This window comes from Callithrix jacchus, chromosome 4 (genome assembly GCF_049354715.1).
Source record: "Callithrix jacchus isolate 240 chromosome 4, calJac240_pri, whole genome shotgun sequence".
NCBI lineage: Eukaryota > Metazoa > Chordata > Mammalia > Primates > Cebidae > Callithrix > Callithrix jacchus.
Genome location: NC_133505.1, coordinates 65233290 through 65259613, shown reverse-complemented (window position 1 = coordinate 65259613; position 26324 = coordinate 65233290). Strand labels below are relative to the sequence as shown.

Genomic DNA, 26324 nt, shown 5'->3' with positions numbered 1-26324 from the left:
TCACCCAGGCTGGTGTGCAATGGCACAATCTTGGGTCACTGCAACCTTCTGCCTCCTGAGCTCAAGTGATTCTCCAGCCTCAGCCTCCCAAGTAGCTGGGATTTTGGTCACCTGCCACCATGCCTGGCTAATTTTTGTATTTTCAGTAGACATGGGATTTCGCCATGTTGGCCAGGCTGGTCTCGAACTCCTGACATCTGGTGATTCTCCTGTCTCAGCCTTGCAAAGTGCTGGGGTTACAGGCGTGAGCCACCACGCCCAGCCAAGGTAGATGTTATTATTCCCATTTTATGGATAATGAAACTGAGCCCCAGAGATGATATATAACTTGCCTGAGGTTACATAGTTCTAGGTGGCCTGCCACCAGAACTCAAGCACGTACCTCTATAGTCTGTTACTTCCTGTAGTACCTGGTCGCTAAGAAATCACAGTCAAAAAAGCCGGGCGTGATGGCTCACGCCTGTAATTCCAGCACTTTTGGAGGCTGAGGTGGGTGGATCACCTGAGGTCAGGAGTTCGAGACCAGCCTGACCAATATAGTGAAACCCCATCTTTAAAAAATAAAAACTAATTAAAAAAAAAAGAAATCGCAGTCAAGTCAATCTACAGACATGCACACAAGCAATTATAATGCATGTTCTATGCTTTGAAAGTACTGTTCTAGAGTTATACACAAGGCATTATGGAATCATCTTGGATCTCCAGAAATATTTATAGATAAGCAGATACCTGAGATGAGTCCTGAGAGACAAGGAGGAATTTACCAAGTACAAAGTGGAAATAGGTATCTTGATGAGAAGAACATATGTAAAAGTGCAGACACACAGAAGGGTATGGCATTCTCAGTGACCAGCTTGAGGTGGTGCTGACAGATGAGACTGGTGGGTTGGGTAGAGGCCAGATTAGAAAGGAATTGTATATGTGTAGGTATGTGTGTGTGTGTGTGTGTGTGCGTGTGCGCGTGTGTGTATATGTATATATATACACACACACGCACACGCACACACACATATATATATACACACACACACACACACACACACATATATATATATACTTTTTTTTTTTTAGATGGAATCTTGCTCTGTCACCAAGGCTGGAGTGCAATGGCATGATCTTGACTCATTGCAACCTCCGCCTCCCGGGTTCAGATGATTCTCCTGTCTCAGCTTCCTGAGTAGTTGGGATTACAGGTGTGTGTCACTATGCCTGGCTAATTTTTGTATTTTTAGTAGAGACATGGTTTCACCGTGTTGCCCAGTATGGCCTCAAACTCCTGAGCTCAGGCAATCCACCCGCCTCAGCCTCCCAAAATGCTGGGATTATAGATGTGAGCCACCACACCCAGCCGGTAGGCTTTTATATTATGCTAAATAGTTGAACTTATTTTCTGTAATAGGGATCAATTGAAGGTAGGGAATAAGTGAATTGTTTTTCTTGCTTAGAGTCTAGCTAATTCTTGGCTTCTTCTAATCTCCTCACATGGATTGAGAAATAAGTGATTATCATCAAAGTTTAGAAACTCTCGACCATCATTATTCTCTCACAAGCCCTCTACATAACTGCCTTGGTTAATGAGACATAGTCTTTATGCCTCTGTGACTTGGAACCTGCCATCTACTTTGCCCTTGAATGTTTATCCTCATTCTTTGTTTGCCTGGTAAACTTCAGCTCACCTTTGAGACTGACTCATGCTCAGATGAGTCAGCTGAAGTCTTTAGTGATTGCTCAGATGAGTCAGGTGAAGTCTTTTCTGATCCTTCCTAGTCCTTCCTGAGTGAGGCGCCCTTAGTTTTGATCCTCAGCACTAAGTAAAAACCTCCACCAAAAAAAGAGGTCTCTGTAGTAAGACCCACGTGGGTTCAAATCCTGCACTGTGTATCTGCAGGAAACAGCACACTAAGAGGGTTTAACTGAAGAGAGTTTAATGAAGGGACAATTAACAGAAATATAGGCAGGGCTCAGGTGCTTTATCAGCCTTCAGGTGGAGACTACCTGCTTCCCACTCCTGCTTAAGGGGCAGCAGAGGGCAGTGGTCTTAATGGATCCTCGTGGGAAGAGCTGGAGCCATGCAAGAGCCCTTCCACAGGGGCAGGGCTGAGGAATGCAGCCATTGCCACAACCTAGTGAGTCAGGAGGGAGCATGGTGAATAAATATACTGCTTTCTTAGCTCCTGCTCCCAGTGGTACCTCCTGTTGATCCAACCTACCTAGAAGCCAGAAGGCAAAGGAACTTGGGTGATGCGGATCACAGCCATTAGTTTCCAGGGACTGAGCAAGGAAGGAATGGACGTATAATCCGAAAGAGTGACAGGGACAGCAGAGAATAAAAACATATCTACCTTGTGGCTGAGCGTGGTGGCTCACTCCTATAATCCTAGCAGTTTGGGAGACAGGTGGGTGGATCACTTGAGGCCAGGAATTTGAGACTAGCTTAGCCAACAGGGCAAAACCCTCACTCCAGCCTTGGTGATACAGTGAGACTGCGTCTCAAAAAACAAACAAACAAAGAAACCTGGTATTCTTTGTTAAGTTATTTCAATTATCTGAGAATCAGTATCCTCATTATAAAGTGAAATAAGAGAAAGGACACCCTTTTCAACAAATGGAAAAGGTTGGGCTAGCCACATGTAGGAGAATGAATCTGGATTTTCATCTCTCACCTTGCACAAAAATCAACTCGATATAGATTAAGGACTTAAACTTAAGTCCTGAAACCATAAAAATTCTAGTAGATAACATTGGAAAAACCCTCCTAGACATTGGCTTTGGCAAGGATTTCATGACCAAGAACCCGAAAGCAAATGCAGTAAAAACAAAGATGAATAGTTGGGACTTAATTCAACTAAAGAGTTTTTGCATGGCAAAAGGAGCAGTCGGCAGAGTAAACTGGCAACCCACAGAGTGGGAGAAAATCTTCACAATCTGTACGTCTGACAGAGGGCTAATATCCAGAATCTACAGCTAACTCAAACAGAGCAGTAAGAAGAAAACAATGCATCCCATCAAAAAGTGGGCTAAGGATATGGATAGACAATTCTCAAAAGAAGATGACACAGAAATGGCCAGCAAACATATGAAAAATGCACATCACTAATGATCAGGGAAATGCAAATCAAAACCACAACACGATACCACCCTGCTCCTGCAAGAATGGCCATAATCAAAATATCAGAAAACAGTAGATGTTGGCGTGGATGCGGTGATGAGGGAACTCTTCTACACTCCTGGTGGGAATGTAAGTTAGTACAGCCACTGTATTAGTCTGTTCTATGCTGCTGATAAAGACATACACAAGACTGGGAAGAAAAAGAAGATTTAATTGGAATTACAGTTTCACGTGGCTGGGGAGGCCTCAGAATCATGGTGAGACGTGAAAGGCACTTCTTACATGGTGGTGGCAAGAGAAAATGAGGAAGAAGCAAAAGCAGAAACCCCTGATAAATCCATCAGATCTCATGAGACTTATTCACTATCATGAGAATAGCACAGGAAAGACCAACCCCTGTGATTTAATTACCTCCCCTTGGGTCTCTCCCACAATACATGGGAATTCTGGGAGATAAAATTCAAGTTGAGATTTTGTGGGGACACAGCCAAACCATATCAGCCACTATGGGTAACAATGTGGAGATTCCTTAAAGAACTGAAAGTAGGACTACAATTTGATCCAGCAATCCCACTAATGGGCATTTACCCAGAGGAAAAGCAGTCATTATAGAAAAAACATACTTGTACATGCATGTTTATAGCAGCACAATTCACAATTGCAAAATCATGAAACCAACCCAAATGCCCATCAATCAAAGAGTGGATAAAGAAACTGTGGTGTATATATACGATGGAATACTACTCAGCCATAAAAAGGAATGAATTAATAGCATTTGCAGTGACCTGAATAAGATGGGAGACTATTATTCTAAGTGAAGTAGCTCAGGAATGGAAAACCAAACATGATATGTTCTCACTGACATGTGGGAGCTAAGCTGTGAGGACACAAAATCATACGAATGAGATAATGGGCTGTGGGGACTTGGAGAGGAAGAGTGTGAGGGGAGTGAGGGATAAAAGACAATGTGAGCCTGTGCGGTGGCTCATGCCTGTAATCCCAGCACTTTGGGAGGCCGAGCTGGGTGGATCACGAGGTCAAGAGATCGAGACCATCCTGGTCAATATGGTGAAACCCTGTCTCTACTAAAAATACAAAAAATTAGCTGGGCATGGTGGTGCGTGCCTGTAATCCCAGCTACTCAGGAGGCTGAGTCAAGAGAATTGCCTGAACCCAGGAGGCGGAGGTTGCGGTGAGCCGAGATCGCGCCATTGCACTCCAGCCTGGGTAGCAAGAGCAAAACTCTGTCTCAAAAAAAAAAAAAAGACAACAATGTGGTGCAGTGTGTACTGCTTGGGTGATGGGCGCACCAGGATCTCACAAATCACCGCTAAAGAACTTGTGTAACCAAATACCACCTGTACCCCAATAACTTACGGAAAAATAAAAAATAAAGTAATAACAGTAGCTACAACATAGAGTTGTGGGAATGAACTGAGCTGACATATACAAAGAGATTGCATGGTGATGACCTGCTTAGAATAAACAATAATTAGTAGTTTCTACCTTTTTTCCCTCCTCCTCTAGACCTTGAATTCTTTGAGGCCCATATCAAGGGGTCTAGAATATCTCCTGGCATCTGTCATTTGGCATCTCAGTGAATACTATTGACTAAGTGAGTGAACGATATATGAAATATAGCTTATGATGAGTGGTACAATTAGTGAGCATTATAGAAATTCAGAGAACAAAGAGGGTGCCCCACCCCTAAATAGGTTGGTTAGGGCATAACTATTTTATGGAAGAGTTGGTATTGAGTTGGGCTTTAAAATATGGGTAGCTAAGCCGGGCGTGGGGCTCATGCCTGTAATCCCAGCACTTTGGGACACTGAGGTGGGAGGATCACTTGAGCTCAAGAGCTTGAGACCACCCTGGGCAACATGGAGAGACCCTGTCTCTACTAAAAATTAAAAACAAATTAGCCAGGCATGGTGGTGCATGCCTGTATATTCCCAGCTACTTGAGAGGCTGAGGTGGAAGAATTGCTTGAGACCAGAGTTCCAGGCTGTATTGGGCCATGATCATGCCCTTGTATACCAGCTTAAGTGACAAAGTAAGACCCTGTCTGGAAAAAAAAAGAAAAGAAAAGGGTAGGAACTGGCTGGGCAGCAGATGCTGGGGCCAGGAAGTAGAATAAACAAAAGTGCTGAGAACTGACTGGATGTGGGGATTCATATGAGAGAAATATAAGATAAAGCTGGAAAAGTGGATTGGGGTCAACATAGATTTCAGACGACCACTGGTTTAAGCTTTCTTTTCTGTGCTTCTGAAGACACTGTAATAGGTGAATGGTGTGATCATAGCATGATTTTAGGAAGGTTAAGCATGTGCAGCATGCATCAGGAGAGCAGAACAGTTAGGTGGCTGCAGCAGCCTAGGAATGAGGTGCTTGTAACCTGAATTTGGGCCCAGTCCATGGCGCTCTGCTAACATCTGCTGATGACTGCTGGTGGGGAATCTGAGGATGGCCTCATCTTCTCCCCTGTAGGATCTGTTGGAGGAGAGAGAGATCAGAGGGCAGCAAATAGCAGTGGAGACTACTCAGTTGCTTGGGGCAGAAAACCATTCTGGGGAGTGTTCTTTTTTTTGAGACAGTTTTGCTCTGTCGCCCAGGCTGGAGTGTAGTTGCGCAGTCATAGCTTACTGCAGCCTCAACCTCCTGGGCTCAACCTTCCCACCTCAGCCTCCTAAGTAGCTTGGACTACAGGCATGTGCTAGCATGACTGGCTAATTTTAACTTTTTTTGTAGAGATGGAGTCTGTCTGTGTTGCTCTGTGTGGTCTTGAACTCCGGGCTCAAGAGAACACCTTGGCTTCTCGAAGTGCTGGGATTACAGGCATGAGCCGTCACACTCAGCTGGCATTGTTTTCCAGGGCAGATAAGGCTGACTTTCACCATGTTACTGCATCTCCTGTCACTAGTTGTCTGAGAGACTGGACATTGTCAGAGTTAGAAGTGAGAAGACTGTTGGCTTCTTGTCTCACACAATGCCTATGCAGGCTTCTAGAACCTTATGGCCTCTGCCTACATTTCTCTACTTTTAATGCTATAGATGAACTTGAACTGAGGCTTTGTGTCCTCTTCTGGATTTGGTTAGGTACAACCATTAGTGTCTGCTAGAGCCACCCTATTCAACATGTGTCCAAAGCCTATGTCTTTTCTAAACTTACTCGTTTAGAGAAAATCAGTGTAACGACATGTTGCCATGAAAGCATCTCTGATTATCACTTGGAGTTGGAGTAAAAATAAATCAGTTTTGGTGATTCAGGATTACTTGAATGACTTTATATGAAGCACTCCTGGCATGTCTAGTGGGAATCTGAATAAGAAATATGCCTGTGAGTGAGACAGACTGAAAACAGAAGTAGCTGCAAAGGAGATGAGTCAGAAAGCGTGACTACTATTTTAGCTACGTTCAGTCAGACCGTTCTCTTCAAGTGTTGTGTGGAATGCAAATACTTTAGCATCTTAGCTGTTTTAACCTATTTACTTATCCTAAATTTGTAGGTTATACCCAAATATACCTATGAGAATTTGTAATGGGGATCACTAATAAAAACTTAATAATATCTACATTTTATTTTACTCCTTGTTTTAGTTGTTTCCAAGAGTGAATAAACTAAAAATTTATCCTGATTACGTCTCGGTACATATGTATTTGGATTTATACTGTACATTAAATGTCACTAGGATGTTTAGGATGTTTTTTACCACCTTAAAACAGAAAAGATTATTAGATCCAGATCTCCATTTCTTCCTTAATATTTTCACATTGCAAAGCATTTTGTTTTGTTTCTGAATCCCAGGATTTTTAAACATCATCATCATCATCACCATCATCACAAGAACTCTTGTATTCCTGCATGTTTACCTCACTGGCAATACGTGAGCATTGTTCTCTGTACTCTTCTCTGTTTTTCTCTCATTTTGTCTGCTCAGCGATTCTCTGGGGTAGATGCTCACTTTCCTGGAGGAAACGTGTTGAAGCCGTACCGCTGGTAGATAATGGAGTTAACATTTAAATCTAGACACTTTCAACTTGAGCAGTTTTTGAGTAGGGAATGGAGAATTCCCCATAATCACGATTCTAGAGCTAGACATTTATCCTCATCAACCTTCCTCCAGTATTTTAATTACTTTGAGTCTCAATTTTCTAACTGCATAGATGATAGATATAGATGAAATCTGTGAGTTTTTAAACTATTAGCGTCAGTTAGAATCTTTCTTAAAAATGGTAAAACCGTAGGTAAACCTCAAATATGATTTTTTCCATCATTTTATTGGCCCTCTCTTTCTGTAGCAGAGCACCTAGGAGGTAGCAAGGGTCCTTTTGTCCTAGTGCCTACTCACATGAACCTGTTGATGTACAATTCTCAGGCCCGAGAAGTATTTATGTGTTCAAGATTACAGGTGGGTATGGGGAAATAACAGTTTTAGAGCATTAGGAAATAATCAAACATACTGACTCTATTTCTGTTACATCTCACTAATTCCAATTTTTTTGCACACTGCAATAGCATTACCTGCATTTCCTGGTGACTTAGGATCTCTAAGACTTTCTCACTGAGCTGAAAAAGTCTGATGAAAAATTGCTAGTGTTTCCAGGTTATTGCCCAAGTTGCAGCTTGTTCTCCCTGCTGGCAAAATCTTAGCCTGTGAGCATCTGATTTCTTGCTTTTGGGATCCCATCACCGTCAAGCAATGGGGATATTTGAGCCTGACTGTTTTGACTCAGGAGTTGGAGGACATATATTGTGTGATCCTGTTTTCTGAAATGGTAAGCACAAAGGAAGAGGCACGTTTGGATTGAGGGCTGGAAATAAAAGTTTCTGATTTGGACACATGAAGTTTGAAATATCTGTTAGATATTCCTAAGTCTGGATTTCGTGGAAGATGTGGGAATTATTTGTACGTAGGTGTTATTTTAAAAATTATTTTATTTTATATTTTTGAGACGGAGTTTCGTTTTTGTTACCCAGGCTGGAGTGCAATGGCACGATCTTGGCTCACCACAACCTCCGCCTCCTGGGTTCAAGCAGTTCGCCTGCCTCAGCCTCCCGAGTAGCTGGGACTACAGGAGCGCACCACCATGCCCAGCTAATTTTTGTATTTTTAGTAGAGACGGGGTTTCACCTTGTTGACCAGGATGGTCTCGATCTCTTGACCTCGTGATTCACCTGCCTCAGCCTCTCAAAGTGCTGGGATTATAGGCGTGAGCCACCGTGCCCGGCCCATAGGTATTATTAAATCTCTAAGACTGGGTGGGATGACCCGGAAAATGAATTTGTTAGAGGAGAAGCCAGTTGAGGTCTGAGCCTTAGAGTCTGACCAGTGGTGAGAATTTGGGAAGAGGACAGGGGTTCCCTCAAAACTTCCTACTCGTCTCTCAGAAATATAAATGCCTCAAACAGAGACGGGTCCAGGGCTCTTGACTTTCATTTGTGGATATTCGTTTTAGGCCAAGACTAGGCCACTCAAGTAGAGACTAGAGAAAATAGCAGGAAATGAAGTCCCAGACGTGCTCATGAGGTTTTCCCTTCCCTGACCTCTCTTCTACTAAACCACCACTTCTTTGACCTCGCCTTTCTTTTCCTTTTCTTGTGGGTTTCTGTTTTTCAGTCTTGAGGAAATTTTCTGTTTTTCTGGTTACAGCTTAGGTTTTTGTAAGGCTGCAGTATATTTTAGAACATTATATATTTTAATTTTTAATAATTAATATTAACCAGATTTTGTCATATTTGTAGTTGGGAACTTTCTGTGGTATAGGAAAGATTTAAACATGTATCCTTGATCTCACCGAAAATATAGCAGGGTGTTTCTGTGTTCCTTTCCTGCTTAGATTTTTAAAATGGTCTTCCTTTTCCCTTTCCTTTTCAAATATGTAGGACCAGGCAGCTTTATTTGCATAACCTCAGGACGTTTCCCCTTCTGTGGAAGGCATAACTGTACAACTCATACATTACTTTGGCTAATTAACTAGCAAATCCAAAGCTCTTAGAGGAAAGATTTGTTTCCTTTTCCCCTTCAGAATTTGAGAGAATGAATTGATTAATAAAGTCAAATTTCTTTTGCTAATTATCGGAAAAGAATTTTTTTGAATGACACCCGTTCAATGTACTACACATTGCTGTACCTCCCTTTTTAGGTTCATAACTAATGGAATTTTATAAAATATTTCATTATCAAGGTTTGCTATAATAAATTATAGTAAGGTACAGGAATAATTAATGCATGGGAATGTGCAAGATTGGTAGACTTTATTGAATGAAGAGTTTAGTCTCTATAAACAACTCACGAAACCAAGATTAACTTGGTAAAGGGATTCATGTTCTGCTTGAAGAGAAGTAAGTATGTCTTTATAACTCATGCTTCTTTTTTGAGGTCAGTATTTTGACTGAAACAAGACCTGCTGCCATTCTTATTATGTCTTTCTTGTATGTGATGGCAACCTGTTGTCTAAACAAACCAGCCAACCAAACAAACAAACAAAATCCTTAAATTCTTTAAGCTCCAAGCAAAGGAAACTTAAAACATTTAGAAAGTCACTTATACTTTGAAAATTTTCATGGACAACTGTGGATCAAAGGACTGAAAAGAAAGTCCCTTCATAGATGGTCTAGTTTATTATTTCACCTCTAAGCAATGCTTAAATTGTTCTGGTAAGATGGGTGTAGCTTCCTTTATTTTAAAGAACAGAGCCATAGCTTCCCTCATAATTCTGTTTGGAATTTAACACCCATCTCTGCCTGAAACAACTCCTTTGATCTTTGCCCTAAATCCCATGGCTTACACTTTAAGACCATTTCTTATTGTGGTATCCTCTGTGGAGAGGATGAAGCATAGCCACCTGCTACTGTGTCACTATCAGTCTTTGTGAATCAAAGAATGTTAAAGCTTGAGGGGATCTTAGAGCTTATCTGACTTAACAGTTTTTGTAATGCTAGATTCCTCTCTGCTTCAGTACTTTTAGTGATACAGTCTCCTACCATTACATAGGTCTAATGAGCAGCTAGTTAATTGTACTTGAAAATCAATAAGTTGTTTCTTTTCTAGGCTCATGATTCCATCTCTCCAAACATTTTCTCCTAAGTCGAATTCTTAATTTTTTCAAACATCACCTTTGTTTTACTCTTCTAAACCACCTCCAGGTGAGTGATAAGGGTCTGTCTGATTTATCTCAATATTCTCTCTCTCTCTCTTTATTTATTTTAGTTGTGAGATGATGAGTGTGGCTCAAAAAAAAGCAGTCTATGGGACTTGAACAAAATTTAATTTGTGCCTTGGGAGAGGAGAATTCAGTTCTGGAAATGACAGTAATGTTTCAGGAAAATTATAGCTTTGGAGTAGTACTACTTTGTAGCTATGCTTTCAAAGAATGCTTATATTCCTTATCCCATTTAATCTGAACAGACACCCTGTATGTTGAGCATGGCATATATTATTGATCCAGTTTGACAAAACTAAACCTCAGTGAGTAAGTGATTGGCTCAAGTTATATAAGGTCAGATAGAAGCAGACATCTCTCATGCTTGCAGTCTGTTGTCTTCTGTGTTTACCCTGTGTTTATTTAGTCTCTGTCTCAGTCTGTACTTAGAGAATTGGGTGAACACTTTTAGGGAGAAGAATATAAATTCCATTTGATTGGAGGAACTATTCATGGTCCCAATGTGACTCATTCCCAGGGAGTAGCTTTACATCTTTGAGTCTGCTCACAGCCTGCATTATCTGTGTTGGCCATCCTAGGGTACCAGTGTATTTGCAAGTCCACTTTGGTCTCATACTATCAAGCACATGCTACAGCCTCCACACATCCTATTCAATTACCAACTGGTAAAGTAGATAATCAACTCTGATGCTGGGGAATACTACGGGCTAATTGGCATTAACCCTTGTTACATGCAGCTCAGTATTACTAAGATGGATGAGGATCAGATACTGTCTTAGACCATCTGTGTTGCTCTTACAGAATACCTGAGACTGGGTAATTTATAAAGAATATAAATTTACTTTCCCACTGTTCTGGAAGCTAGGAAGCTCAAGATCAAGGCATCGGCAGGTTTGGTGTTTGGTGAGGTGTCATTCCTCATTGATGACACCTTGTTTCCTGCATCGTCACCTGATGGAAAGTGGGAGGCAAAAATGGCAAGAGAGAGCAAGGGAGCTCTTTGAAGAGTTTTTTTATAGTGGCATTAACCCATTCATGATGGTGAGCACCCATGACTTAATCACTTCCCAAAAGCCCCTCCTCTTAACATGGTCACATTAGGAATTAAATTTCAACACATGAATTTTGGGTGGGATGCAACATTCAAACCAAAGCAGATACCTAAGCTAATATGGTTAAAATTAAGTTTACCCACCCTCGTGCACTCCTGGTGAGAATGTAAAATGGTTTAACTGCTATAGAAAACAGTATGGCTAGGCGCGGTGGCTCACGCCTGTAATCCCAGCACTTTGGGAGGCCAAGGCGGGTGGATCACGAGGTCAAAAGATCAAGACCATCCTGGTCAACATGGTGAAACCCCATCTCTACTAAAAATACAAAAAAATTAGCTGGGCATGGTGGCGCATGCCTGTAATCCCAGCTACTCAGGAGGCTGAGGCAGGAGAATTGCCTGAACCCAGGAGGCGGAGGTTGCGGTGAGCCGAGATGGCGCCATTGCACTCCAGCCTGGGTAACAAGAGCGAAACTCCATCTCAAAAAAAAAAAAGAAAAAGAAACAGTATGGTAGGTCTTTAAAAAGTAAAAAAATAGCATTACCATATGAGCCAACAATTCCACTTCTGAATATTGAGCTCTGGCACATGAATTGTACTGCAGTTAGTCTCAACTTGAAGCAAGCCTTTTGTCCCTCACCTCGGTCATTCACTGGTTATGGGCTGCTAGGGCTGGGGGTGTGAGGAAGCTTTAGGCTAGATGAGTTGCTGAAGGAGAGGGTGGCTATGAGCCATTAGCAGCCATCACTCACAGTAGCTTATATGTGAGTCTGTTGGCCAGGTGGAAGGGATGCAGGCAGGATACCATAGAAACCATCAATCACAAGCTAGTTGGAGAAATGGCTGATTCCAGATCTGAAACAGAAAATATGGAATGAGCTTGGCATGTCTTGTCAATCCATAAAGCAAGGAAGCATCAAAGACTACTGGGATCATGTCAGGACCAGGAGTAAACTTGGAGAGGCTCCTACTGCTCAATCAATGAGAATAATGATCACGGCAGGTTGAAATACATCCATATATTGAAAATCTATGAATCTATGATATTTTTAAAAACGATTTTATTGGTGACTTTTGGAGAGTGCTAGGAAACAAACTCACTTCTAAAAAGTGGTAAAGGGAAAGAAGCAAGCATTTTCCTGTCTTTGCTTCATGGATTATTCTATATGGTAATCAAATCATTGTTGAGGGAGGAAGGAATGATGAAATTATAGTCTCACCATCTTGCAAGCCCTAATAAAATAATGAACCTAGACATTGAATACATTGCCAACACAGATGGACTAAGGCAGTATCTGATTTTCATCCATCTTAGTAATACTGAGCTGCATGTAACAAGGGTCAATGCCAATTAGCCAGCTGGTATTCCCCAGCATCAGAGTTGATTATCTACTTCACCAGTTGATAATTGAATAGGATGTGTGGAGGCTGCAGCATGGGCTTGATAGTATTAGAGCAAAGTGGACTCGCCAATACACTGGTACCCTAGGGTGGCCAATGACTGCTAACACATGAAAGAGAGACAACCACACGTATGTGCCTCCTGATGAAAGTACACAAAAGTACTTATGAAGCATTCTTTTTTTTTTTTTTTTTTTTTTTGAGACAGAGTCTCGCTCTATCGCCAGGCTGGAGTGCAGTGGCACGATCCCAGCTCACTGCAACTTCCGTTTTCCGGTTTCAAGCAATTCTTCTGCCTTGGCCTCCTGAGTAGCTGGGACCACCGGCATGCACCACCACGTCCGGCTAATTTTTTGTACTTTTAGTAGAGACAGGGTTTCACCATGTTGACCGGGATGGTCTCGATCTATTGACTTCTTGATCTGCCCACCTCGGCCTCCCAAAGTGCTGGGATTACAGGCGTGAGCCACCGCGCCGGCCAAAGTATTCTTGCTAAAAAAATTGAACCTAGGGCCGGGCGCGGTGGCTCAAGCCTGTAATCCCAGCACTTTGGGAGGCCAAGGCGGGTGGATCACGAGGTCAACAGATCGAGACCATCCCGGTCAACATGGTAAAACCCCGTCTCTACTAAAAATTACAAAAAATTAGCTGGGCACGGTGGCGCGTGCCTGTAATCCCAGCTGCTCAGGAGGCTGAGGTAGGAGAATTGCCTGAACCCAGGGGGCGGAGGTTGCGGTGAGCCGAGATTGCGCCATTGCACTCCAGCCTGGGTAACAAGAGCGAAACTCCGTCTCAAAAAAAAAAAAAAAAAATTGAACCTAAATCAGATCAAATTGCTAGTTCTAATTATAGATTTACATAAAATATAGGTGACAGAGGAATATGTTAAATGATAAGGGAAAGATAGTGAAGATACATTTAGGAAAGTTGAGGTGTGGGAAACAGTAGAACAAATACCTCCCGTTTCTTTGACAAATTATAAGAAAAAATGTGGGAATGATAGTCTGTACATGAAACAAGACTTAAAAGACCTACCAACCAAATATAACATGTATGCCTTATTTGGGTGAATAAACTGAATATAAAAAAAAGAGAAAGTGGGGGAAATTTGAACAATGAATTTTTTTTTGAGACAAGTTCTCTGTCACCCAGGCTCAAGTGCAGTGGCACAATCATGGCTGACTGCATCCTCAGCCTTCTGGACTCAGGTGATCCTCCTGCCTCAGTCTCCTGAGAAGGTGGGACTACAGGTGTGTGCCACCATGCCTGGCTAATTTTATAATTTTTTTTTGAAGAAAGACGGTCTTACTTTGTTGCCCAGGCTTGGATATTTGATAATATTAAGACACTTATAAAAACATTTTAGACTGGTAATGGTATTTTGATATTATTAAAAATAATCCCTATCTTTTAGAGATGAATATTAAAATATTAAATAATGAGGTAAAATACCTTGGATTGGCTTTAAACTCATCTGGTGGTGTAGGGGAGAAAATGTGGATGGGGTATAGTTGAAATAGCACTGACCAGGAGATGGTGATTGTTAAAGCTGGGTGTGTAAATGGCAGTTCTCTATCCTTTTCCTTTGTTGTATAAGCATAAAATTTTTCCATAATGCAAGGTTTAAGACATTAGACAAAAGAACCTTTACTTGGAAGTTTGCATCATCAACACTTTGTTTCATTAAGTCCCTCTTCTGACTCTTGTTTTCCATAGAGTAAGCCTAAATTTTTGTTAATAACAATTTGAGATTTTAGATATTTATTGTTAAAAGGTTTTTAGAAAGGCAGAGGTGGAAATATTATGCCTGTGGCCATCTTCTGATTTCTTTTTACTTCTTTTTTCCTTTTAACAAAGAACTATTTGCTTATTTGTTGGCTTTTTACTTAGAACATTTAACAAATCATATTAGTGAATGGCGTATAAAATGTGCTTATTATTTAAAACTTAAATAATATAAAATAGACAGGGATTATATAAGCATATTCTTCTGTTTTAGTATCTAGAACTGATTTTGTTCCCCCTGAGACTGCTGTTTTTGTTCTTTGCTGATTTATTGATCTGAGACTAGAATCATTGAAACAAAACTGACCTTAAAGGCAACATGCTATCACATTGCTTGACTTTGTGAAATTTTCTAGCTGCAATTCAAATGAGAGCTGGTCTAACACTTTTTTCTTAGTAGTAAAATTCTTACATTTCAGCATTACTTTATTCCAGCAAATTGCACATATATCTTTTCACAGAGCTCATGAAATTTTGATGATGGCTAAAACACAAGATATTGAGTTGCTTAATCAATCTGAGTTAATCTTTAATATTGACATCACATGCCATTATGTGACTCTCTGCTCAGGAGACGGCTTTCCACTGGTAGATTATTTGCTTTCATTTTGCTGCTCATACTTCTAATTTTCTATTGCTAAATAGGGAGGCAAGCCAGGGATTTATACATTTCTAACTCTGTACATAGCTTAATTAAGAAAGGTTGAAACTATCATTAAGATGCTTTAGAATTATCTGAAAATTTTATTTATATATTAGCCCTATTAGAAATAGGCATTATTAATTGAGAATGGAGTATAATTTTTAGCTACTTTGCCAAACACAATAAAAATAACCTATTTACTTTTTCCAAAACTGGGTAGTTGGATGTGGATATCTTTCAGAAGCAATGGGGTCCTTACAGGACGTGTGCTTTCATGCTACTAATTTTCATGACTTGCAGCCACAGAAAAATAATTATTTTTAAGTGGCCAGCATTCATGTTGGAAAATGAGCCCATTTTTCTTGGCCATCAGAATAACCATTTCCCTTGAACTGTGATAATCAGTTCTGACATACTGCTTTGAGCCTTTTCTTCTTCTGCATTTCAAGAAGGTTAAACATTATTGAGCATAAACCTTTCTCCCAGGAGTTCAGAAAGGCAAAAATTATACATTCAACCTGAACATATGCTTTAAAGTGGATTTCTGTATTCATTCAGCTCTTGGAGTTTTAACAAAGAGGTATCTGAAAAATCATTAGCCAAGTTTCTTGCACACGAGCCTCCACCTCCCTTTGCTTGGTGTTTTTTTGATCTCTGTGAAATTAAACATTAGCCACCCATTTAATAAAATGTGAATGAATTAGGCAAGCTTGATTTCTTCCACTGATGGCAAATATAGAAATTGGGATTTTTACCAATAAAGAGAAACCACTTGGATCAAATTTTCACATTGTTGATCTTCTGAGTTGCACTATTTCCTGTCTTTAAGAGTAAAAGGCTGAATATGGTTGGAGTGTTTTAGAATTCTGCAGTCTATGGCATGTTCTTGAAAACCTGGGCTTTTTAAAAGTAAAAAAAAAAAATAAACTTTTAAGTTAAAGTGGGAAATGGAGTGAAGATCAGTCAGTTGGATGTCAGGCATTGTCTGATTCTTCTGTCAGTTACTTGCTTTATATTCTAATTTTAACTTGTTTTTTATTTTTTTCTTTTTGAGACAGAGTCTTCCTCTGTCACCCAGGCTGGAGTGCCGTGGCATGATCTCGGCTTATTGCAACCTCCTCCTTCCAGGTTCAAGCGATTCTCCTGCCTCAGGCTCCCAAGTAGATGGGATTACAGGCATGCACCACCACACCTGGCTAATTTTTGTATTTTTAGTAGAGATGGGGTTTTACAATGTTGGCCAGGCTGGTCTTCAACTCCTGACCTAAGCAATCTGCCCATCTTGGCTTCCCAAAGTGGTGGGGTTACAGGCATGAGCAACGGCACCTGGCCTAATAGTTCTGCTTTCTAAGAAACACAGTAAAATTGTTCCTCCAAAGTAATTTCTTCATTTTAGTTCCTCTCTTTTTTTTTTTTTTGAGACGGAGTTTCGCTCTTGTTACCCAGGCTGGAGTGCAATGGCGCGATCTCGGCTCACCGCAACCTCCGCCTCCTGGGTTCAGGCAATTCTCCTGCCTCAGCCTCCTGAGTAGCTGGGATTACAGGCAGGTGCCACCATGCCCAGCTAATTTTTTTGTATTTGTTTTTAGTAGAGATGGGGTTTCACCATGTTGACCAGGATGGTCTTGATCTTTTGACCTCGTGATCCACCCGCCTTGGCCTCCCAAAGTGCTGGGATTACAGGCTTGAGCCACCGTGCCCGGCCGTTTTAGTTCTATCTCTTATTCTAACTTTAATAATGAGAGGAGTTATATCACTTTAGAGGAAAGAAACTGTGCTTTGTGTTCTAAACCTTAGCCCAGGGAATTGCAAAATTTCAATACATTTTTAATAATGAATCTCTAGACTATTTTTCTGAAGAGTTACTGCTTAACTTTATCTAAGAGAAAATGTAAAGTGAGAAGTCAGAGTGAAGAATGGATAAAAGGAAAATCACAGGTTCAGTTATTGTGATGAATTAACAAATTGGGTTGTATGTTACGTATCCAAAGTAACGTTCTTGATGGTCTTTTGAAAGTTATCTAGTCATTATGGGAATAGAAAGTTTAAAAATGTCTTTATTAGGCCGGGCGCGGTGGCTCACGCCTATAATCCCAGCACTTTGGGAGGCTGAGGCGGGCGGATCACGAGGTCAAGAGATGGAGACCATCTTGGTCAACGAGGTGAAACCCCATCTGTACTAAAAATACAAAAATTAGCTGGGCGTGGTGGTGCGTGCCTGTAGTCCCAGCTATTCGGGAGGCTGAGGCAGGAGAATTGCTTGAACCCAGAAGGCGGAGGTTGCGGTGAGCCGAGATGGTGCCATTGCACTCCAGTCTCCAGTCTGGGTAACAACAGTGAAACTCTGTCTCAAAAAAAAAAAAAAAGTCTTTACCATATGTTATAATAGCACCTACTTTAGCAGTGGGCTAGGTCCAGTTTAATTGTTCTTGAGCTAAGACTTAAACCTTTAGTAAACATAAACACTATCTGGGAGGGGCTAAGGGTGGGTATTCTGGAACTATACAGCCTAATGTGAATTTAAATTCTGGCTTCAGCACTTAACAGCTCAGTGCCTTTGGGCAAGTGAGTTGTTACTTAGTTTCTCGTGGCTCAGGTTCCTCCACTTTAGAATGGGGGTCATGACTTCATAGTGTTATTGTGTGGATTAATCTATTTACAGATTTGAATAAGCAAGAAAATTTAATCATGGTACACTACTTAATTCAGGAGTGAATAATATTAAGATGTAATTAACCATAATATCACTGGATATGGATTTTTGTAAAAATTCTGTAAGAAAGATACAGTCTTTATCTTAATAGGACTGAATAGATGATAACTACAATGAATAAACCTAGAAGTACCACTCTATGCATATTACTTGGAACTATTAAGACAAGATATGTAGAAAGTTGAAAGTGGTTGTCTCTGAGAAGGTGGGAGGAAAAGCAAGGGGACCACAATTTTTGTGTATAATCTATTTATTTATTTGAGTGCAAAGAGAAGGCAAACGTATTCTCTCTCACCAGTCACCATTTAACTGACTCTCTACTCCTAAGGAAAAATTCAAGGCAGGTTCTACAACTTTACTGGTCATTTTTAGATAATGGAAAGTTATTGGGTCACTGTCAATCATTAAAAATTTTAGCTCTATCTTATAATAATATAACTCCAGGCCTGGCGTGGTGGCTCATGCCTATAATCCCAGCACTTTGGGAGGCCAAGGTGTGCGGATCACAACATCAAGAGATCAATACTATCCTGGCCAACATGGTGAAACGCTGTTCCTCCTAAAAAAAAATGCAAATATTAGCTGAGTGTGGTGGCATGTGTCTGTAGTCCCAGCTACTCTGGAGGCTGAAACAAGAGAATTGCATGAACCCAAGAGGCGGAAGTTGCAGCGAGCCGAGATTGCGCCACTGCACTACAGCCTGGGCAACAAGAGCGGAACTGTGTTTCTCTCCAGTCTGGCCTTGTGACTTATTACAACTTCATATTCAATGTTAATATTTTTTCCCTTCTCTCAGCTTGAGGGAGATTCAGGCTGCAGTGGCAAAGGGCATGGTTGGATTTTTTTCTCTTCTTTCCTCATTTTCTCCTATCCCTCCCGTTGTTGCTTCTGACTGCTCTAGGATTGGCCAAGGAGAGAGGGGATTAGGGGACAAGGGCCTAGTTTTGTGCAGCCCATATAGTTATAACCTGGCAGCTGGTGTCCTCTGAATGTGTTGTGGTTCCTTTCATCTGGGAAAAGTCTTTTCTTTGCCTGTGTATTCCTGCCTTGGCCCTCTGAGCTTCTGACGGTTCATCCTCTCTGTTTGGTCCCTCCTTCCATCCATCCACAACTTCCTCTTGGATAGGATCCCTTTGAATATGAGCTTAAACTAGCTCCCTCTGTCTCTCTGGATTCATAACTGGCCTCCCAAAAGCATGTGCCGTGGAGGGGCAGCTCGATGCCAAGCAGGCCTTTTATTCTGGCCACAGTCTTCACCTTTAGAGTCTTTTGGTAAGAATCATATTCTAGTCACATGTTCCTTAAACTCCAGGAGAGACATGTTTGCATTTTAAGGCATCTCGTTGAACCACTCTGCCTTGGTTTAAGGGATAGGATATGCACACCAACCTCTCTTCTAGGTGAAATGCTCAAGGCATCATTAGCTTTCTCCAAAACAATCTCTCCTGCTAGTTTCTGGCTTTGTCTTCCTCTCATAGAGTGGTGATGGACTTATGTTGCTCTAACCTGTGTCACACTCACCTAACATGGTCCTCATAGATGGCTTAGCACAGGGCATTTCATACATTTATTGGAAAGGTTTTGTTTGTTTGTTTGTTTTTTTTAAACTTCCAATTCATTACAGGTCTATACCCGGCCCTTTATTGCATGACTGGTCTTCAGTTCACATCACGCTAGTGACGTATTATGTGAGTTCAACAGCACCTGAAAAATAGTCTGTTTGCACTTCTGCCCTTTTGGCTTTCTGAGCAGCACCATGGCGGTTGGCAAAAACAAGCGCCTTATGAAAGGTGGCAGAAAGGGAGCCAAGAAGAAAGTGGTTGATCCATTTTCTAAGAAAGATTGGTATGATGTGAAAGCACCCTCTATGTTCAATATAAGAAATATTGGAAAGACGCTAGTCACTGGGACCCAAGGAACCAAAATTGCATCTGATGGCCTCAAGGGTCGAGTGTTTGAAGTTAGTCTTGCTGATTTGCAGAATGATGAAGTTGCATTTAGGAAATTCAAGCTGATTACTGAAGATGTTCAGGGCAAAAACTGCCTGACTAACTTCATGGCATGGCTCTTACCTGTGACAAAATGTGTTCCATGGTCAAAAAATGGCAGACAATAATTGAAGCTCATGTTGATGTCAAGACTACCGTTGGTTACTTGCTTCGTCTGTTCTGTGTTGGTTTTACTAAAAAACGTAACAATCAGATACGGAAGACCTCTTATGCTCAGCACCAACAAGTCCGCCAAATCCGGAAGAAGATGATGGAAATCATGACCCGAGAAGTGCAGACAAATGACTTGAAAGAAGTGGTCAATAAATTGATTCCAGATAGCGTTGGGAAAGACATAGAAAGGGCTCGCCAATCCATTTATCCTCTCCATGATGTCTTCATCAGAAAAGTAAAAATGCTGAAGAAGCCCAAGTTTGAATTGGGAAAACTCATGGAGCTTCATGGTGAAGGCAGTAGTTCTGGAAAAGCCACTGGGGATGAGACAGGTGCTAAAGTTGAATGAGCTGATGGATATGAACCAGCAGTCCAAGAATCTGTTTAAAGTTCAGACTTATAATAGTGGCAAATAAAAAGTCTTATTTGTGCCCGGGCGTGGTGGCTCACGCCTGTAATCCTAGCACTTTGGGAGGCTGAGGTGGGTGGATCCCCTGAAGTCAGGAGTTCAGAACCAGCCTGGTTATCATGGTGAAAGCCCATCTTTATTTTTAAAAATAAAATAAAAAGTTAAAAAAAAATAGTCTGTTCAACAAGACAAGTCTATTGACCAGTTGTACTTCCAAAGCAATGTCAAGTTATTCTAAAAGTCTCTAAATACTTCCAATTTCTGTATTTATCTTCTAGCAACCCAGTAAAAACAGTTCTCAGACTGGCACTTGTCCATGGGCATATTCTGAGTTGTACTGTTTCAACACTTTCCTTTAGGATTTGGGGATAGTGGCATTCATTGTGTTGTTCCCAGCCTGTGGGATATCAGTTGAAACTGACTAAAAACTTCTAATTTGATATCCTGTTATAATTAGAATAGATTTTCATTAATTCCATGTTTATTAAGCATTTGCTACAGATCCCATAAAAACAAAAACAAATAACTTTATTTATTTACTTATTTGTTTAGAGATGGAGCCTTGCTGTGTCACCCAGGCTGGAGTGCAGCAGTGCAATCTTGGCTCACTGCAACCTCCACCTTCCAGGTTCAAGTGATTCTCCTGGCTCAACCTCCTGAGTAGTTGGGATTGCAGGTGGCTACCATCACGCCCAGCTAATCATTTGTATTTTTTTAGTAGAGACGGGGTTTCATCGTGTTGGTCAGGCTGATCTTGAACTCCTGACCTCAAGTGATCCACTCACTTTGGCCCCCAAAATGCTGGAATTACAGGCGTGAGGCACTGCACCTGGCCAAATAACTAAATATATATTGTGCTAGGAGGTGATAAGTGGTATGAAAAAAATGCTTCTGGTAAGGGGGAAGATAGTGTTGGGGTGGGATGATGGGTTTACATTGTGCAGTCAGGGAGCATTCTTTTGATAAGGTGACGTCTGATCAGAACCAGGTATCTGGGTTAGAGCCTTTTAGGCCCAAAGTTTTTTAGCATTATTTGCTTCTTTTTTTTTTTTTTTTTGAGACGAAGTTTCACTCTTGTTGCCCAGGCTGGAGTGCAATGGTGCGATCTCGGCTCACCACAACTTCTGCCTCCCAGTTCAAGTGATTCTCCTGCCTCGGCCTCCAGAGTGGCTGGGATTACAGGCATGGGCCACCGGCCTTGACTAATTTTGTATTTTTAGTAGAGACAGGATTTCTCCATGTTGGTCAGGCTGGTTTTGAACTCCTGTGACCTTAGGTGATTTGCCGATCTTGACCTCCCAAAGTGTTGGGATTACCGGCGTGAATTGGCCATTATTTGCTTCTTAATTAGTAGGCATGTTTTACTTTGATACAAATACAAGTCAATTTAAAAATGAAAGGGGAAAAATGACGGGGAGATAAAGACATGTAAAGAGCATTTGTAAATTACCCTTTAAAGCAGTTTGCCTAAGAAGAGACTAAGGAATTTAGGCAGTAAGCCAGGGAGGTCCTAGGATTCAGAAAGGTCTTTGTAAGATGAGAGACATTTGAGATATTTTAGGAAGAAGAAAAGGGGCCTTTCCTGGGCCTGGACCGAATGCAGGTGAGGGTAAGGGTAGAAGTGGATACATTTGGGGATAGCTAGAAGTTGTTACAGAAAAATAGTGCTCAGAACCCAGTTGCTGTTTGATGGTTGGACATTTGTTGAGGGATTAAGCTGCTTGGTTGAGTAGTGTTGTCAAAGCATGTTCCAGCCATTTAGAATTGGGAGTTAATGTGAATGTTTCAGCTGATCCAAGATAGAGGGTAGAATTGATAGCTCTAGAGGAGGCGGCTGGGATATTGATGTCAAGAGAATGCTTGAAATGATGCATCATGAGGCTTGAGGAGGAAGGACAGGAAATCTTAATGGCAGTCATGGTCTGACCAGGAACAGAGCATTAGAGGTCTGGATTAGTTTGAAGAGGAGTGAGAGAGCTGGAGAGCCAGAAGTTGGCAGTCACAGTGTTGGATTACAATGAGAGTTCTCAGAATTGGTTTAGTACCAGGTGATGTCATCATCCACAATGGGACCATGGCATGCTGCGAGAGAGAAGATGAAGATTATTTGAGCTCTTGAGCTCAGGAAGTGAGAACTTTTGTGGCTGAGGTGTTGGCTGGCTCATCCATATGTACGTGGAAATCTTCCAGATGACTACACTCAAAGTGGAGAAGAAGCAATAAGTCAGGTTCCAAAGTCCTCAGCAAATGAGGGGGTGTGGCCAGAGGTCAGACAGTGACAATTCAGGAAAAGGAAGACAGTAGCGTTGGATGATGGTTCCCCCTCACAGAGGAACAGGATTTCGATGAGACCTGCAGGAGAAGCAGCAGCCTTTGCTGGAGCGATGCAGAGGTATGGAGAGCAGGCACTTAACAAATACACGTGGAATGACTGAGGTAAGACACGCAGTGGAGATGGCACTTTTGTGAGGAGTTAGAGCTTCCTGACAATGAAATGAAGGTTCCAAAGGGCACCTAGAAAAGAGTTGACTAGGAGGGCAGCAGTGGATAAGCTACAGAGTAGCAAAAGGATTATAGTCTTTGAGAAGAGAGTTGCCCACAGGTCTTGAATTTGGGGTAGTGTACAAGCATGGTAGGGAGAAGTGGTATGGTGGATGAGTTCACCTGTGCTGAGATTCCAGCAGCTCTCGGGATGGAGCCAAGGGTAGCCACAGACAGCCCTCTGCCATTGACACCAATAGTCTGTAGCCTTTGCTCCTAGCTGGATGGTGTGTCCATTAGACACTTATCTGTCCTTAGGGTCCATGAGCTCTTCAAAGGCTTTTTGAGATCACTGGGACCTAAACATAAATTACTGATTCCAAAATAAGAAGCTTGGAACCTAAATTTAAAAACCATCTTTAATTAAACGACTAGTCGTAATTTCAACTGCCCAGTTGCAATTCAACTTTTATATAATTGTGCATAAGTGAAATTTAAAACTACACAAAAATGACTTTTAACAAAATATATTTTTCAAATAATAAAAGCCCTTTCAAACATTTAATGGAAAATTTATTGAACATGTCTGAGTATATGTGTAATGTGATGGGTCTTGAGTATATGTGTTATGTGATGGGACCTGTAAAAGAAATCCTATGAGAAGCTTCTTTTTCTTTTTTTTTTTTGAGACGATTCTCGTTCTGTCACTAGGCTGAAGTGCAGTGGTGGATCTCGGCTCACTGCAATCTCCACCTCCATAGTTGAAGCGATTCTCCTGCCTCAGCCTCCTTAGTAGCTGGGACTCCAGGCGCCTGCCACCACAATGAGCTAATTTTTGTATTTATTAGTAGAGTTGGAGTTTCACCATGTTGGCCAGGACGATCTCTTTACCTCATGATTTGCCTGCCTCGGTCTCCCAAAGTGTTGGTCTGTGAGTGTCTGAAAACATCTCTGGCTTAGGTTCCAAACGGAAGGTCAGTCAGAAGTTGTTCAGAAGGTATGTGTTTGTGTACGATTGAAGATGGTATTAGTAAAGATAACCAGGTCTGTAATATGACCTTGCTTAGGTGGCTGAGAAAGGGATCCACTAGTCTGAGGAATCTCTCCTTTTAAGGGTGTTAGTTTTGGCATCTACTTTTGATGATTTGGTGGCCTAATTTTATTATTTCTTCAAGAGCTCTTAAATATCACATGATTTGAGATGCATGTGGAGAAATTAGAAAGGATAGAAACTTTTCATGTGGGAAAGAAGGTAGAATTTAGAGTTGAAGAACTGGATTTAAACTGGAATAATCACTTACCTCTTTTAGCTATCATTTTCCCTTACATAGAATTAGAATGATAGCAGTGTACACTTTGTAAGATTGTTGCAGGGATTAAATGAGATACTGTTTTTGACAAGTTTTATGAGCTATTAAATGCACTACACATGTAGTTATGGTTGACAGTGGTTTTAGGTGGTGATAAGAGGGATGAAAAGAAAGTAAGACGGTGGGTTCGTGACCCCCATAGGCTCATGTGCCACCTTCATTTATTTATTTATATAAAATTGTTTTTTTGTTTTTTTTTTTTCAATTGAGAGCAGATACTGTTTATTAACTGACCAGCTTAGAAAAATAATCATGGAAGACACCTTAGTTCATTCTTCTAATAAGCCTGTTGATCTGATCCTCCCTGTTGCCTGCATCTCCACCTTCTACAAAATGGGTGGTCTTTTTCTTCATTCCGCCCCGTGGGGAAGATAATTTAAAGGGCCACAGGAAGTTATTTGCTTCTTTGAAGCGTTTTCCAACAGTATAGATCTCATGAATCAGATCCTCCATGCAGATGATGCCATATTTTCCAAGAGATCAAGCAATCAGAGCGTTATCTGTCAAAGCAATTCGCTTCTTTTTGATCTTGCCATAACCACGTTTGTAGATTAGTTCATTTACTGACTTCAGATTTGGGTACCCCCATGCAATATATGGCTCTACAATCCTCAGCATGATAATTGAAGCCTTGTTGAGCTTCACAAAGGTTCCATTGTAGATTTGACGAAGGCGAAGAAGCTGCAACACCTTTCGGACCTTTGGGCTCACACCATTGATACCTCTGATCCTGATGACAAATGCCAGTTTGGGTTCTGCAGGTACATAGAAGTTGCCAGCTTTCCTTGCCATCCTCGCCATTCGAATTTCAGTTCTGTACATCTGCCTATATTCCTTGTGATAATGCTTCTCTTTTTCATAGATAAGCTTCCGCCTTGCCTTTTGAAGCATCTTTTGGGCAAACTTCTTTCTCAAGCGCTTGATCTTCAGCTCTGCGAAATTCCTTCGCTTTTTCTTAAGGGTTTCTGGCACAGCAGGAACCTTCTTCTTCTTCTCTTCTACACCCTCCATGGTTCCAGCTGGAAAAAGAGATAAAATTGTTTTTAATTGTTTTTTTAAGAGACGTAATCTCACTCTGACACCCATGCTGGAGTGCAGTGGTGAACTCATGGCCCTCTGCAAACTTGAACTCCTGGGGTCAAGTGATCCTCTCACCCTGGCCTCTCTAATTACTGGGATTGTAAGTGTGACCCACAAGATGCAACCTTATTTTAAATTTTTATGGATACTAATAGTTGTACATATTTATGGGGTACATGTTTAAAAATTTTTTAAAATTTTTCAACAGTTGCAAGTTTAGAAGATGTTTATTTTAAGAGACAGGGTCTCTCTGTGTTGCCCAGGCTAGAGTGCAGTGGTTATTCACAGGTGTAAAGTACGCTACCACCTTGTACTCCTAGGTTCTAGTGATCTTCCCACCTCAGTCTCCCAAGTGGTAGGACTATAGGTATGCACCACGGAGCCTGGCTTACTGTGGTATTTTGAGACAGGCATAGTGTGTAATGATCAAATCACAACTGTGATATTCATCACCTCAAACATTTAGCATTCCTTTGTGCTGGTAGACATTCTACACCTTCTCGTCTAGCTAGTTTGAACTATACAATGAAGTATTAACTATAGCTGTCCTATATTGCTACCACACACTGGATCTTTTTCCTTCTGAGTGTATTTTTGTACTCATTAACCAATCTCTCTTCATCTCCCCACTGTGCCCAACCGTCCCAACTTATGGTAAACACCTTTCTATTTTCTATCTTCATGAGATCCACTATTTTAACTCCAACATGAGTGAGAACAGGCAATATTTTTTGCTTTGTGCTTTGCTTACTTCACTTAATACCTTCCAGTTCCATCTATGTTGCTGTAAATGACAGAATTTCATTCTTCCTTATGGCTGAATAATATTCCATTGTGTATATATATCACAATTTTTTTATCATTTCATCCATTGGTGGACCCTTAGGTTGATTTTTGTATCTTGCTATTGAAATGCCTCAGTACATTGGTCTGGACAGATTTCTTCAGTAAGAC

The 26324-nt window shown here is 41.2% G+C and overlaps 1 protein-coding gene and 2 pseudogenes across 27 annotated transcripts in view; 2 read left to right on the top strand and 1 right to left on the bottom strand.

Annotated features, from left to right (window-relative positions):
- Window positions 1–26324, top strand: part of DST (dystonin) — a 505428-nt gene that overhangs the window by 64237 nt on the left and 414867 nt on the right. The window lies entirely within an intron of this gene.
- LOC144582156 (small ribosomal subunit protein eS1 pseudogene) lies at window positions 19599–20514 on the top strand (annotated as a pseudogene).
- On the bottom strand, window positions 24496–25307 carry LOC108591208 (large ribosomal subunit protein uL30 pseudogene; annotated as a pseudogene). Its single transcript, XR_013534305.1, has one exon. The product of XR_013534305.1 is annotated as a large ribosomal subunit protein uL30 pseudogene (transcript).